The 16,867-nt window shown below is 46.4% G+C and overlaps 1 protein-coding gene across 3 annotated transcripts in view; it reads left to right on the top strand.

Annotated features, from left to right (window-relative positions):
• The window catches only part of LOC148341062 (peroxisomal succinyl-coenzyme A thioesterase-like), a 74,747-nt gene that overhangs the window by 53,511 nt on the left and 4,369 nt on the right, over window positions 1-16,867 (top strand). The window contains exons 5-6 of one of the 3 annotated variants that reach the window (XM_088287274.1): window positions 9,153-9,318; window positions 16,408-16,533. The gene's annotated coding sequence lies outside the window, so the exon portion shown is untranslated. Of the gene's footprint in view, window positions 1-9,152; window positions 9,319-14,130; window positions 16,534-16,867 lie in introns of those variants that run through there. The other 2 variants (XM_088287264.1, XM_088287257.1) reach the window with 2 other exon arrangements.

Raw genomic sequence — 16,867 nt, forward strand, 5'->3', positions numbered from 1 at the left:
CTGCGAGAGCAATTAGGTCATTAGCGTGAGTGCTGACGTCCGGATTAGGCTCGCCTCGTCGCTTTAGCAAACAGGCAGCCGTAACAATAACGGCCGTGACAATAACGCCAGGAACAACGAGGCGGCGATGTGGTGCTGGTCCTCCTGGCTAATGTCCTTCACAGCTGGCTTCACATGTAACCAGCTGCCAAACGGCCCATTGTACACTTCCCGCCTGTCGACCCCCGCCACCATTGTTCGCCGCCCTCGGAAGTTTGGTCCTTTCCGTCAGGCGACAACGGCCTCCCGCAACCTGCGCGTGACCTGCACGCACAAAACCGAGAAGCAAGCCCAAAAAAAATTGCTTCCCAAAAATCCAACGAAAGATGCATGTTAAGGACCCGGAACAAAATTCAAACAAAAAAAACACTCAAAGGACCAAGACAAGAACCAGTCAGAGACACTCCAAAAAAATGTCAAAGCAGATCTCCACATTGGTCATCGAACCAGATCGAGAACCTCATGAAGAAGCACGAAAACCCGAGTCTAAAAGAAGAACCAAGTTCACTTCAGTTCTCTTCAAAACCAACCGGCACCCCCCAGAAAAAGTCCAGAAGCCGTAAAACCGAAAAGCAAAAAGCACTTCAAAAAGAATCAAATCAAGAAAAGTGTGCAGTTGTCAACTCGTCGACGCAGCGTTTTGCTTCACGACGTGCACCTTCGTCGGCCCAATTTTTTTTTTTTTTTTAATGGTTTCACGTTTCTGGAGGTCATGACGGGATCGGCGCCACAATGACGCAGGTGCGCCATTCAGCCCTCGACTTGATTAACGCCCGCCCGTCCGCAAACGGGCCGGCTGGGACCCGGTGGCGTTGGCGTATTCCCTTACGGAGCCGGCAATCCGAACAAAAGGCGAGGCGGCCCCGACGAAGCTCCGGGTTCCAACCCCTGGACCTCCAGGTCCTGCCGGAGGCCCGGGTAGGGCGGACAGGTGCTCCTAACTTGTCACTTGGCTCCATTCAGAGAATTTCATCAACTTGATGGACTTTATGCGAGTGTCAGGACGGAAATAGCGAGTGACAGAATCTTCAAGCGGCGAGGTCATTCCCACAGCCTCTCACCGGTAACACAAGTGCAGCATTTTGTTTGCCACAAAGCCCCGTGTGTGTGTGTGTGTGTGTGTTTCGTTTTTTTAGGGAGTACCAGATCCAAGACTTTTTCTTCTGTCTTGGACTCAGAAACGCTTCAGCCCATTCGCATTCTGGAGACCATTTTGGTCCTGCCTGGAGCACACTGCCCTCTGGTGGCCAAGACGCACACAACAGAAGGAGCAGCACAATGTCCATTGAGTTGAAACAAAACTCTTTCACGCCTTCACATTCTAGTTCTTCTTCTTTTGCTGATTTTTGCTATTTAAAAAAACAGATGTGGTGGGTTGAGTTTGGTGTGCAAAAATCAGCCGCAGTGACGTCTTCCAATGTTCCCCAAATTTAGTTGAAATCTTTCTTGACTTTTTTGTCCCGAGACGGAACGTAAACAGAGCGGTCGTGTGACTGCGAATTGTTGTCTTTAATTGCGGCTGCGATTGGACGGCCGAGCGAACAAACACGGCCACATCAAAAGATGCGCTTAGTGCAGCGGTCAGCTGATTCGCGCTGCGCCCGGCGCGCCAAGGCAAACACGGCGGGGGCCAGAGACTTCATTCATTTAGGACCACCCCCCCCTCCCCCAGAAAAAAAGAAACGCAGAGGGGGGTTCAGCGCGAGGTTAGTCAAATAGAGCCCGCTCAGTCTGTGCTCACTGTCCATTAACTGGAAAAACATGTGTGCCCATTGTTTTCCTTCACAGGCGAACCTCAACACCAAAATACACACAAGCCTTGCGAAATTACTCGAATAGCAAACATCCAGAATATTTTTTTTTCTTTTTTTTTTGGGAGAGTATTTTGGAAGGGGACCAATTGCGTTGAGCAGACGCCGACGTAAAGGTCACGACGGGGTGGAAAAATGATGAAACGTGAACTGCAAACATCAAATCGTGAAAGAAAAAAACAAAACATTTCACAACCCGATTTTGGAGTGAAGGAACCTCCTCAACTCACTTCCGCATTGACGCCAGCAAACTGATACTGGCCTCGCTGTGGTCGGCCCGACGTGGCTTGCACAAAAGTTGCAAATGAAGGAGTGTGAGAGTGACGGACGGACGCTGAAACTTCCGATGCGAGCGTGCTTGTTGATCCGTAAGAAAACGGATTTGGCTGACTGTGCAAAGCAAACACGGCTGTGGGAGCGAGCCGTCCAATGGCAGCCCCGTCACTTCCAATCAAGCCTGAAATATGACTCAACTGTCTGAGCTCCGCAAACGCAAAAGCAAAGCCGCCAACCCACCGCCGGCCGCCGCCGTCCGCTTTCCTCACTTTCACGCCGGCGGGACACAACAAACGGCAACGTTGCCGCCTCACAATATGCACGAGTGACAAAACTGATGTGAAATAATCACGATGCAAATGTGTTGATTCTTAGCAGCGGGGTGAGAGACACCCGACGCAACAGAAAGGGAGAGAGGAAGAAAAAAAAAAAAGTATCTCTTTTTTTTTTCCCATCCAATCAGAAGTTTACGTGTTAAGACGTCGGGATTACGGCTCCGAGGAAACACTTGGCGAGCAATTTGGAGGATTTGTCACCAAGACCGCGAAGAAGACGATTGCACGTAAAGTCCCGATGACGCCCCCCCCCCCCCCCCCGACACCCCCCGCCATCCCCCGTCAGAAAAAGTTAAGAACACTGTGGAGAGAGAAAAGAAAATAAGCGTCATTTTTCCTGCTGGCTGTCGATGAACATTCCCAATGTTGCTTACATAACCTTTGACCCCACTAATGCATTAATTGAGGGGAGTCCATTTTGTGTGAGCCCCCTTTTTCCCAGATCGCTACATCAATACATAACAAAAGCTTGATAAACATCAAATTGTTTACGAAACAATAGTCGGCAAATCAAATGCATTTGGTTTGAAGGACATGCGTGCATCTTGACCATATTTTTGTTTCTGAGATTTTTCTCTTTGAAGGCTTGAAATGCTAAATTCAAACGAGTGCATTCGTCTGTGCAAAACACATGAAATATCGGGGGGAAAAATGTGAAAATACAAATTTGATCTCCAAAAATGACAATTCCGACACTTGAAACTGTTCCTGTTTTTTTAATCATTTCTTTTCAAACAGAAAAGCAAATTCTATTTCCATTTGGCCTCCAAAGGGATGACTCGGTCAAAAGCGTTGACGTGAAAAATGTGTCACAAATGATCAGCGTCGTCGATTAGCCGCCGCCCACCGCAGACATAGCAACAACAAACACACGCCCGCATCATCAACGCTTCAAAACACGCACACGCGCATTAAGAGGTCAGTGGGCCCCAATGGGACGAGACCCCCCCCACCCCCACCTCTAGATACCAAATGCATTTGAGAAATTAATGTTCACCCTGGGAGATGCTCCCTGACCTCAACACTTGACCTGTGCGTGCGTGCGTGCGAGTGTTGGAATACAGACATGCCTTCGGTAATTAAGCAGAACATGCGATTGTTTTCATTGAAGTCTGAGACTTGGTGAAGCAGCATGTGGTTCTGAGCCCCAAAGTTATTCTGGAAGAATAAGAAACGGTCACCAAATCAACTTTTGGCGTAAAAAATAAAAAAACAATCAACTCAAAACTCAACAAGCCACTTTTCTTTAGGCCCGGGTTGCATTTTTTTCCCAATCTTACCAGGAAAACAAATGTTTTTAGAAAAATGACCTCGTCGTCATATCTTTTCTGAAATAAATTTTAGATCTGTAATGAAAAAAAAATTGAATAGTATATAAAGTTTTTATTTTCCTAAATAAAAACTAAAATTCCATTAGTTCAAGTGGAATAAAAGAAAAAAAAAACTCTTCTTCCAAATAAATTTCCCAAAAATAATTCAGGTTTAAAAAAAAAAAAAGTTGTGATCTCACAAAATGGCTCTTTTTTTCCCAAAATAAATTAAAAATTTCCAAGAGAAGTCATGATATTACACAAAGTCATACTTTTCCAGATCTGAACTTTTGAGGGAAACAAAAATCGTGCAAGATTGAAATTGACGAGGTAAAAGTCGGGCTGGTTTTTGATTTAAAAAAACAATTTGCAATCTTGTGAGAATCAAATTGTTGCTCTTTTTTTGGGTGAGAAAAATCTTGCCCTTTTTTTCTCTCGTCTTGTCGCTCTTTTCTTTCACAGAAGCCACTTTTAACTGCCGCATCGTCTTTCCTTCTGCAACTTTTTTGAGGCGGGCAAGTCATTACGGCTTAGCCGGCCGGCTGGCTAGCTGGTTGGCCCGCGTTCTCGCATCTCCCGTTTGCCTGCTCAACTTCTTAGAAGGTTTTGCTTTCTCTCTCCTGCCCTAAACTGCGCCACTCCCAAAATACACACAACAAACGTGTGTGTGTGTGAGAAAAAGGAGCACATTACTTCCCTCACGTGTCAGAATAAATATTCCCATTTATATGCAAATGATGATCTAGTGACCAAGAAGAACGGGATAAAGCAAAAATGGAAAAAAAAAAAAAAAAAAGCTTAGGTTTTGTTTTGCGTCGCGTGGCGGGCGTGCGACAGAAAAAGAAAGTGAGCGAGCGAGCACGCCCGGAAATAATCTTGCACATTCTATTATTTCCACGACCGCCTTGAAAGTCAACGTCAAAAGTTGGAAGTAGTTTGACGCGACCGCGCTCAGCTGAATGCCTCCCAACCCAATGTAGAAGTCGCCATCTTACAAATCGGCGGATTGATGGGTCGTGTCACATCATTTGCCAGAATCTTTGTTTCTTTTTTTTTTTTATGAGACAGAAAAACGTGAAATGTAAACCGAAAAAAAGTCCGATTTATGAGGTGATAAGTTTTAGGTGGTCTTGGACCAAAACGAAAAATCGGAATTTACCATAACAAATTTGCTGTTTCTGACGAGAAAATGTTACCGAGGAGTCACATTTGTTTGGAAATAAGCCATATTCAGGAAAAAAATGCTCCCGTTTTTCACGATTAAAAATAGGAAATTTCAAGATGCGAATTTTATTTCGAGAGAGGCCCCCAAATTATCATTTATAAGAATTTCAGCTTCTTCGAGATAAAACGTGCAAATTTTGCAAGAAAAAGGTTTGAATCTTTCAAAGAAGTTGGATTGATTTCAGGATGCATCACATTGGGCAACATTCGTAATTTCACTTTCAGTCCGAAGTTCAGGGTTTGTTTCGAAATAAAAAACTTCAAAAGAATTGATGTTGAAATGAGCTGTAAATTCTTTTGAAATGAGATCGTAATATTTCAAGAATTCTTGTTTTCTGAAATGAGTCTTATTTTCTGAGTACGTAAATGATTTTTGAAGCTTTCCCAAAACAAAATGACACTCACGTTTTCAAGAAAATATTTCAAGAATACAGGAACAGAAATGTTTTTGGTTTTTCTTTTCCCATCAAGTCCAACAAAAAAAACAGCCGTAATCTTCCAAGAGAAAAAGAAGTGGATGAAAGCGTTTTTTTTTTTGTTTTTTTTTTTAAGGTATAAAGTTGTGGTTGTGCTTTGGGTGGTGTGGCGGGCGTGCGACAGATACAACGAGCGAGCGAGCGAGTAAATAATCTTTGGCTGCATTCTATTATTTCGACGGCAGCCTTGAAAGCAAACTTATAAGTAGTTAGAAGTTACTTGAAACTGTACTTGTGTGTGTGGGGGGGGTGGGGTGGGGGGGTGTGCGTGCTGTGCTTAGCTGACTTCCTCCCAAATTGCTGACATAATTACATGAATGTCATTTTTTATGACTCGCAGTCGAAGGAGGAGGCGGAGGAGGGTGGCAAAAAAAAAAATAAAAATCGGCGGCATTTCCACTGAAGCAGATAATTAGAGTCGGAATAAAGCAGGGGCGGAATAATTAATACATCAAAACTAGATGAACTTTTTCTAATTATTTTTATTTAATCTCCATTCTAATTATTGTTCTAGTCGGCTGAGCCAGATTGCCTGCCCTCATTCACGGCTGTGAAATGCACCCGTGGCGCTCAATCCGCACGCAGCCAAACATCAACTGCGCCGCCAAATCACAGCGTCCAACCCCCCCACCCCCCGTCACAAGGACCCCCCCCCCCCCCGACTATGTGATTGAACTGTAATTTAAATTCCGTCACTGCAAAACAAACAATTTGCATACACCTGCCGTACTTCCCGTGGAAGCTTTTTCTTTCGTTCTTTCTTTCGTTATCGCGCTCTTGGATGGCGAGCAGCTCGTTTGAAATGACTTTGTTCATTAGCGTTGTTTATCGCAGCAACACTTCCTGATGTTGAATAAAAAAGTCGCTGACCGCCTATCGCAGAATATTTCACGGGAAACAAGTCAGACATTCAGAGCATCAAATTTACCGGAGCCGCAAACTTTTGCCCCAAAATAATCGGAATTACAAGAAACAATTTTTGAATTGATTTTTCGAATCGTGTTTGAAATGATGGTGTTCATAATTGTCTTTTATCGCACAATGACTTTTATCCAACACCTCGTTGTTGGATAAACGCAATGACGACAACAAGAATTTCAGCAGAAAAAAAATCTTGTTTTCTCCAGATTAAAAAAAAAAAAAAAAGATATTACGCAGAAAAAAATTGGAGAGCTAAAAGTAGCTAGCTAAATTTTTTTTGTTTTGTTAAAGTGCAATCTTGCAAGGGGAAAAGTCTTTTTTTGGGGGGGAGATTACAGTCGTAGCCTGTGGAGATTTGTATTTGTTTTTTTTTTTTCAATAAAGTCACCTTTTATGTTTCACACCCCAGAAGTTTAATTTGCTGGTGTCATATCTGCCTTTGAAAGCGCTGACTTGCTGATATGGAAATAAAATAAGAAGAAGTGTACAGCAGTGGCCGCGTCACGGCCGCCTGATTCTCAGATTGCAGAAAAGAAAGAAGAAAAAAAAAGAGGAGGCGGGTTTTCGGGGGGTTTTGGGTGTGCGTCAGATTAGGAAGTAATGCAAGTCAGCTAAATAAAATGCGAAAGCTTCATCACAAGCATGAAATTAAAGTCGTGCATGGCAACCAGATTCAAATGAAAATAAAAAAAAAAACTCCAATTGCCGCTTGATTCAGGCATAAAACAAGATCCAATTTAATTAACATCAGATTTAATTGAGGCCTGCAACGTTTTTCGTTTTTTTTTTTTTTTCCTCAGTAATTAACCACCACCCAGTCGGCCACAAATATATTCCATTCTTATTATTAGTGTTATTATTTGTAGTAGTCGTCGTGCTCCTTTATGGAGATGGATTATTTGGGAATAATTGAATTAAAGAGATCATCTGCTTTTGGAGGGGCGGCCACGCTTTTTTCTTTGGGGCAACTGAGTGAGTGATGCCACAATCATTCCATTGATGATTTTTTTTTTTTTGTCATGTTTTTTCGTAATGGAGATGCAACTTTTTGGAATAATTATCTGAAAGCAATCGGGTTTTTGGAGGAGCGATTCCTCCAAGTGTGCTTGGCCCTCATTTTGTTTGGCTGCGCTCTCCTGGGAGAACTTTCGAGAGCGCCGCTTCTTCTTCTTCTCCGTCTTCTTCTTCTTCTTGTGTCGGTGGCGCTACATGGACGAAGAGGCCATCGTGTTGTGTTATCGGTGTGTTGTATTATTTTTGCTATTATCTCCTGCTGCTATCTGCTCATGTGCGGCTGTTGAGTCTTGTTGGGCAGCTCGGTGGCGACCGTCTCTTTAGGTGGTGCAGTGCCACCGTGTGGCCGAGCGCGGAGCTGCAGTAGCAACTCACAGGCCAGGCAGACAACATGGGACACACAGTCGCAGATCTGGGCCTGTGTGTGTGTGACTTTCCGTAAGCATGTTGGCCTCGCGTACGTGTCTGCGGCGTCACGCTCGGTTTGCGATGACGTGTGTGTGCGACCTGCGCGTCTTGTTTGGGGAATGCGGTTCAATTCGTCACCCGAACTTGACTCTGGCGGAGGCGAAACAAACTTAGCGGAACGCCAGGCAGGACGGTCCAAATAGTTTTCCACTTGATGACAAACAACAATGCTCAAGCAGGTAAATCCTCCCAAGTGACAGGTCGCAATCATCACCTGCAACAAGGAAGCGCGTATGTCATGACCAGTTCAAAGTTTGGACGGATCGTCTTTGACTCGGTCAACATTTCGGTCTACTCGAGGGTTCTTACTTTAAAGTTGGCAAATTCCTGCCTGTCGAAATGCTAATGTTAACGTTTGCATTTAATGTTAGCTGATGTGTGTGAAATTGGAGTTACATCGAGTACGCTTATCTTAAATCTTTTAAATTTGGTTCTTAGTGAATGTCTTTCAATATCAGATATTAGCTTTTAGCTTATCTTTAGCTGTAGGGTCGAGTTTAATCGCCTGGATGACGTGATGTTTACCTTTTAGGCTACTCATTTATTTTATTTGTGCTTATTTAAAACAAAAAACGAGGTACAGAAACGTTAGCATTAAACTGCAGATTGCATCAGTTCATATTTTACGTGACTAAGTTGCTTTATCTCAACGTTAGCATAATTAGCATCACGTTAGCAGAAGTCCTGATGGATTTCGGGGTGATTTTAAAAAAAAAAAAGTGTCCTTTCACCCTTTGACGCCGCAGCACAAGTTTTGCTTGCGCCGTATCATCCCAGCCACCCCTGAATCGCCGGTTCAATTAGCCATCGTGACCTTGACCGTGAAGGTCAGCTGGCTTTGGAGGGAAAAAGCCTCACAAGACCACGGAGAGCAATATGGATGTGTGTGCGTTTCGCTGCACGCGCACGCGCGTGTGTGTGCGCGTGTTTCTTATCTGTGCAGCTTGCTGGAGTTTTAAATTATTCATCCTCCTCCTCCTCCTCCTCCTCCTCCTCCGCCTTTGCCGCCTTCCACATCTCCATCACACGGCTGCCCGCATCCGCCCGGGAGCAGGCGGTCGCCACGGCAACCTTATCGCAGATCGCAGATTTGGGGCTCCAGAAATGAAATAAAAGAGGAAATTGGCTGTATTAGCATAAGAGGAGTCAGCCCGGAGTTGAATACACACATCACCCCCCCCCCCCTCCCAGCAACAGCCCCACCCCATCCCTTTCTCCTTATCTGATGCCAGCTATATATTTTTTTCTAATTCGACTCTCCTTTGTTCCTTCATGAAGAAGACGAAAACGTGGGGGAAGCAAAGCGTCTGAACGGCGGCCGTTACCTCTCGTCGAGGAGAAGCTGCTGCCGACTGTGATTGACAGCTCACTTTATTGCCCTCCTCCTCATTTTGTTTATTGAGGGGGAGGCGGTTGTTTTGTATTGCTGCACGACGCTAAACTTGTAAGTAAACCTTCTACATCTTTGAACAAATCTTACAGCCACCACACCGGGGACAACCATATTTCATATCTAAGCGTGCAAAGTTAATAAATTGATAGACTCTTTTAATCCCGTGAGTAAAATAGGAAAACAAAAAGAAATTAATGATTCATTTTAATTGACAAATTAATGGTTATTAAGAGAGCCTTTAAGTAAAAGTCAAGAAATTCAAGCAAATCAAATAAAAAAATGGTTTCACGGAATGAAAATAATTTGTAAAATTAATATATGAAAATTGAATCAAACAAATATCAATTCAGACAAATGTAAAAGACAATGGAATGTTTATAAACGTGTGTGTGCATGCTTATATTTACACACACATTTTCTATATACATATGTTGTCATTGATTTATTTTTATTCTTTGTTTTCCTCATCGTACATTATATTATATTATATTATTTTATATGTATTACTATTATCTTATTCCGTGTATGACATTGTTATTATTGGTAGCAGTAATAGCAATTGTAGCATTAGCTTGTTTTGCCGGATGGACTCCATCTTTAGCATGGGGGGGGGGGCCTCCGCTTTCACGGGTGCCAACCAATAATGTTGGCCAGAACGCCCCCACCCGCCTTCTCCCCTAATTGAAGTTAAACAGCTGACAAATATACCCCCCCTGCCCCCCCGCCCATTCCCACCTCCCACCGGCCCTGCTTCTGTGTAACCGCCCCCCCCCCAGCAGCACACACCCCACCCCCACCGCAGATGCTTATAAATGTCAACATACGCTCCCACTTAGACTGACACTCCCCCGGGGACAACAGCAAGTGTTTCTTATGCTAATCACTTATCTTCCTCTGGCGGCCTGCTTTTGCCGCGGTCGGTTGGGGGCGGGCAAAATAAGACCATCGCATCTCAGCTGAGGTTAAGTAACCAAAATGAACATGCGGAAGTCCAAAACTGACCAGTGGGAGTCAAAAAGGACCTTTGGAAATTCCGAAGTTGCCGCTGGGAGGCCAACACACGCGAGTACAAAATGGAGGTGCACAGCTGGCCGACCTCCCCAAATAACTCGTTAATCCAAAAGCCAACCGTGCAAATGTCAAAGTGATCCGTGGATATCCAAAAACGACCCTACTGCGTCTCGCCGCTTGGCGGTGCTGGCCCAAATCCGATTTGAAGCGGCGCTCCCACTTCCTCTGTGGTCCTCGCCACGTGTGGCCGATGTGTGATTTCTCATCGCCATAGAAACGACGGGCCGCCCACACGCCGCCGTCTCGCGTGCGCGCCAAGGCTAACAGGAAGTGACACGGCAAGACGGGCAGACAACGGATCTTCGCCGGCCCGCCCGTCCCACGCTCGCTCGGACTCTCTGGCCCGCCGCTGATAACCGGCGCCGTGTCCGGGATCCAATCCCGGGCGTGTCGCTGGAACGGTTCCGCCGGAGGGGCCCGAGATGCCGTCCCCATCTTGTCCGGTCAGACGGCGGCGGTCACGCTCCCACGCCGTGTTTGGACCGCCCGCTTGGACGGCGTCTGAGCGCGGTGGCAAAGAGATATAGAACCTTTGGAACAAAAGCGATTGAAACAAGAGTCAAGAAGAAGGAGGAGGAGGAGGCCCTGTTGGCGCGAGCGCGCCATTTGCTTGAAGGTGCAGCGAGTCCGGTGTTGTCGTATTTGTCCCGAGGATCAAGAATATATGTCGCGTGTTTGCAAGTGTCGCTGCGCTCGTTGTGTTCGTCGGCATCTCCGTTTCTTGAAGAGTTCGGATGCTGCGACATTGATGCTAGTTTTTTTAACCCGGTTCGGGCGTTTTGTGAATGGACCGCCGTAGAAGGGAAAGTCGGTGCTGAGGGTGAGGATGCTGAAAATGGACCGACCACACTTTGGCGAGCGCGAAGTTGAGGAGGAGGAGCAACGACAATGACAAGATGGCCTCCGCATCGCAATTGGCGTGCGAGCGTAATGCGGCGAGCACGTGTGGGCGCCGTCTGGCTCCGCTTGAAAGTCGTCACGTCGGCCATCGTCCTTTCCGTGCGGTCGGCGTCCTGCGGCTCATCTGATTGGCCGGCGTGGGAAGCGCACAACAATTCCCAGGCGGACGATCGAAGGCGAACTCGGACACGGGGATGCCAGCGCAACGCGCTTGTCGCCGAGCCGCGGGGGCGGGATTTGTCCCACTTTTTTCGGAAGCGACGGCGAGCGGAATGGACTCGGGAGATTGCGGCCGCGGCGCCGCTTCGCAAACGGGCTTTTCTCTCAGCGTGCAATCCCTCGCGTTGGCCGCTAACGGCATCACCGGCGAGCGCCCCCGACACGTCGCCGTGTTCTTTTTGTCTCCTTTTTCCAACTCGACTTGTCTTTGTCCGTCTCTTCCCATTTTCAAATTTGGGAATTCATTTTTTTTTTTTGCCAATATTTTCATGTCATGAATGGCGTTAGTGTTGAGAATGTTCTCAAATGAAACAAACGCTCCCGTTTTTTGGCCGCTACTTCTTTGCCGTTTGCTTAAACGTCACCCTCTCGTCTTTGTAAGGTTTGCTTTTTAGTTTTTTTTTTTTTTGGTCTAAATTTCGTAGCCGCTTGAGGCGCGTTCATCTCAAGCGTTTTCACGTATCACGCGTTGAACGGCCGACAACGCGGAAGACAGCGGCTGAGGTCCGACCTTCCTTTCTTTTGCTCGACGGTCGCACTTCATTAACGAGCGCTGAATCGTTTGAGCGCCAACCAAAATCTCTTTTATTTTGAAGTTCGGCTCGTCCGAGTGTTGCTGAGCCGGCGAGCTTGTTGCCGCAACTTGTTTGTCAACAACTCGCGTTGTTGGCTTGACATTTTTCTTGGCATTTGGTCCACTTTGTCCAAGTCAGACTTGGAGGACAAAAATTGTTCCACGCCAGCTTCGCTTTTATTTTGAAACTGCTCCGAATGGGCTGAGAAATTTCAAATTTCCCCATTGTGGGACTAATAAAGGACATCTTTATCATCTTTATCTTTAAATGTGCGAGGAGTCGCAGCATGGCGAAAAAAAGTCTCCAAGTACCTTTGCGCTTATTTGACGTGTGACAACGTGCGTCAACTGCTGTGTTGATGCTCATCTGACGTCCGTGTTTGGGCAAGGCTTCCACCTGAGCGTGGCGGCGGCGGCGGCGCGCAGACAAAACAAAACTTCGGACATCCAAAGTTGTCCTTTTCCCGGCCTCGCTTCGCCTCCTTTTATCCCACTAGTCATCTTTTGAGGCCTCCCCAAACGTCCCGCCTCTTGGAAGCGCTCACTTGGTGTGTGTGTGTGTGTGTGTGTGTGTGTCCATGAGTGACTGCGTGAGCATGTTTTGCGTGTGTGTGTGTGTGTGCAAACAATGCAATCTCCATGGGCCCGTGGCAAACAATACGGTGCCCGTGTGTGGCGTCTCGCCGTGATAAGACGAGCAAGGTAATCAATGCTGTAATGAACGAAAGGGGGGGGGGGGGGTCCTATCACACGCACTCATCAATGGAATTTATAAAAGTGTGTGTGTGTGTGTGTGTGTGTGGCAGCGTGACAAACGCACCATCTTGTGCGCGCCAGAGATAAGCGTTAAATAATTGCGCCGTGACAGTCTTGAATAATGTCCAAATTAGACAGAAGGTGCACGTTCTTCACTTGCGGCAGGCCATGATGATGATGATGATGATGATGCCCCCCGTCCCCCTTCTTTCCTTTCAAACACACACACACACACACTCAGTTGAACACACTCCCATCCCAATCCTCAACTATTCCATTTGGTGCTTCCTCCTCCTGCTGTCTGCGCGTGCGTGCGTGCGCGCGTGCGCACCACTTGGGGTCCGCATTAACGGTCGCCATTGGCCCGGTAGACGCCGAGGCTGTTATCGGGCCATCGCATCTGTCGGCGTGTCAGGTGATGAGATGGAGCGCCGGCGGCCTCGCGTGAGCGCCCACCTCCGACGGCCGCGGGAGGTGCGCGAACAAACGGCAGCTGATAGCGTGCACGCTTGTCACCATCGCTCACCGCCGCCATCTATCTCGCCACGACAACAACATCCCCATCCAACACAGCACACACGCACAACCTGTTCATCTCTGTTTTTTTTTTTCTTGGAATTGCATCCGCTCGGCTGCCGCACGCCATTTTCATGTTTTGTAGCTTCCAAGCTAACTCGCACTTTAGCCGCGACGGTAAGCCGCAGCGGCGACCTTTATCTCCCGAGGCGCTCGTTTGCAACACCGGTAGCACGACAACGGCGTTCGCGTGTCACCGTTAGCCGCCGTTGACCACGTCCATCGCGGCATCGTTCGCGCCACTGATGACGTCTCGCTCACGCTAGCCGACGGCGCCGAACCGAAAGCTAACAACGCTACGCTCGGGACCTGAACGTTCACAAACACAACAACTTACAAGCAGTGCGCGCAATACATGAACATACAACTGGACGGTCACAACAAGACACCACAAAACTTGCTCAGTTCCTCTCCAACCCCATAAAACACACACACGCAACATATCCACGTTTTCAGACACATCCCCTTTGCGGTGTCTCTTGATGATGATGTCATCATCATTTTGGACTTGCGCTAACCAGAAGTCACCTAAAATGAAATGCCAATATTATAAATGCTGTCCGTGTGTGTGTGTGTGAAGGCTGAGCTCCCCCCTTCCCTCGCCGAGAGCTCCCTTTGCGACGCAGGCGCCCGGCTGGCGACGGCGCCATGAGCGACAGGCGAAGAGGAGGCCGAAAAGTGGACCTGATCAAACAAAAAGATAAGCCAGGAGCAAAAACGGGGAAGGGGATGGATTGCCGGGGTGGAGGAGGGGGTGGTTGTGTTGGGAGGAAATGGGAGAGGAAGGTGGCGGCCATTTTCTTCCCCACCGCTGTTGGATGACGTACGTTACCGTGACAACGCACATGAAACGTGGCGTCGCTCGTGTCGACGTAAAGAAACAAAATGGAGGCGATGACAAAATGGCGCCTCCGTTTCTCGTTTCGGCTGAATTCTCGCTACAACTCTGTGTGTGTGCGCGTCAGGTAATTGTCTGGAGCAATTTCTGTTTTCGTGAACCCGTTTTTTTTTTGTTTTTTTTTCGCACCTGAAAATTGAGCTTCGGTTTGATTTTATTTTAGTTTGCGTCATGTTTCGATTGTCGGTTGTTTAACGTTCGATGTGTTTTGTTTGTTCTGTTGGTTTTGGCTTCCCGAACTGACACTCAACGAGACCGTCGGAAACCTCAACTTGTCATCTGAATTTCACACACACACACAAAGTCATTGCTTAACGGGCTGCGCCGCGGTGACGTTGACTGGAAAGCCAAAAGCCTTTTACGTCCTTTCAGGTCAGAAAGGTTTCGCAGCATTTTCAGACGCCTCCACAGCGCCACCTGCAGCCAACTAAAATGTCACATTGCAGATCGATGGCAGCTTAAGTCCAGCTAGGATGTCGCCTAATGGACCGAGCCAGATCTAATCACGGCCGCCATTGAAGTTTACTCTCCAGCGTTCAATCAGCCGAAAATATTTGGCGCGGCGTGAAACTCCATCCGCCGACAGGCCGGCCGGCCAGCGCCATCCGATGACTTGTTCAATAATTCACAAGCTCGCTTTCGCCACACAGCGGGCCGGCACGCGGGTTCCTAACCAGTTGCTCCCAAACAGCGTGTGACAACTCACCAATCATGCACTCCAACCATTCATATAAAGCCGATAAACACACATTTCTAGAAATTGCACGAGACGATGGGCAAGGATCCAATTCACACCGAAAAACGCCCCATCAAGCATGCATGACGTTTCCTTGCGGAAAGTAGAATGATCACAAGAGGGCGCCAGAAGTATTAGTCACAGGTATCGGCAGCCTTTATGAGGAATCGATGCGTTGAAATAAGGCCAATATTGGCCCGATAACGATACGTGGTATCATCGCCAGGTGCATGAATCAATCAGCTCCAAATTGACAACCCCAGCAAAAAAAAAAAAAAAAAAATGGTTTCCAGCTTTAAACATGTTGATAAGCTCCCAAAATTCAGCCATCATAAAGAAACTCAAGCTGGTGCGTTCCTGTGCTCATTAATGTGCTGCATGCGATTAGCAGCTTATCAGAAGCGAGACAGGCAGGAGCCTTCGTTCTTAACGCCACGCACTTCCTGGGATGAGCGACGGAGTGGCCCAGTGACGGGACAGGACGGCAGCAAGCTGGACATCATGGACACGGATCCAGTTTGTTGCATAAAGAACAGAATAGGGCTAAATAGACGTCACGATGAAGGAAGTTGCACTCAAGCCTCGCATCTCAACTGAGGCCTAACGTCCATCAAATTGGGCATCTTCGTTTTCTCGTCAACATGCCTTCAATTCTGACAACAATTGTACGGTGCAATAGTGATCTCGTGTGGAAAAAATGTGGTACAGCACCTTGATCGAAAGGCCTTTCTGTGACGTCAACTGTCTTCCGGGTTCGAGTTCCTTCTCTATTTGTCCACAAGAGGGCAGTATGTCCCAAATGCTCACGACTAATCAAATGCGGCGAAATTGTTTAATGATATCATTCTCAGCACACGTTTGTTATTTTTAATAATTATTTAAAAAAAATATATCATCGCTCAGGTTCATTTTATATTTTATTTTGCGAATTTTCACTACCGTTGAATTATTGACAGCGACTGTAGAATGACATGCACCTTCATCAAAGCGACAGGTGAGCTCTTCATGAGGAACAAATCATCTCCATTTCTTCTGCTCATAACATTTATGATGACACATTTGTGGACGGGTGAAGACTAAGTGCATTTTGTCACATTGTGCGGTCATAGTCACGTGTAAACATAAAATACCTCCATGTTGTTATTTCCGCTGATACACGTTATCAATTGTGGAGCGCTGCAACCTACTTTCACCGTTTACTGCTTGGACAAGCAAAACAACTGGTAAATAAGTATATGAGCTCACTTGGTAACTAATTTGACTTTTCTTTCCCTTGCCCTTTTCCTGTCCACTGACTGTACTTTGGATGACATGTCAGCGCACTTCGAGGAGAAACAGACTGTGCACTTGAAAAATGGTTTCACTTGTTTAAGTAACACATCCAATCTTATGAAGTTTTTCTGCCCTCAGGAGCGAACTTTGACCTCACTCCCCAAATCATTGATGCAAAACGTGAAGGCAATTGTGGCGAGAAACCTCCAAAGGGCAGCAAAGCAGTCGTGCAGACGTGTGTGCCGTCGACAAGTTCCTCAGCCGGTAAGTCAGTCAGTGGAACAAATTGAATCTGGTTTTAAGAACAACCCAAGGCCATTTCGTCTTCTAGTTTGCTTTTTTTTTAGTTAGCTTGGTGTTAGGGTTAGGATAAGGGTTCGAGTTAGGGTTGAGTTGTCCAAAAAAAAGTTACCAAAAAAAACAGAAAAAGCTGTCAAAAAAGTAAAAAAAAAATGTTTTTAAAAAGGTACCAAAAAAAGTTACTTTTTAAAAAAAAATGTCATCAAAAAAATTAAAAAACCTTTTTTAAATTACCCCCAAAAGGTTATCAAAAAAAGTGATAAAAAATTTAAAAAAAAAAGTTATTTAAAAACGGGTT

This window comes from Idiotropiscis lumnitzeri, chromosome 2 (assembly GCF_059441095.1).
Source record: "Idiotropiscis lumnitzeri isolate Australia: NSW breed Sydney's pygmy pipehorse chromosome 2, RoL_Ilum_1.0, whole genome shotgun sequence".
Taxonomy (NCBI): Eukaryota; Metazoa; Chordata; class Actinopteri; order Syngnathiformes; family Syngnathidae; genus Idiotropiscis; species Idiotropiscis lumnitzeri.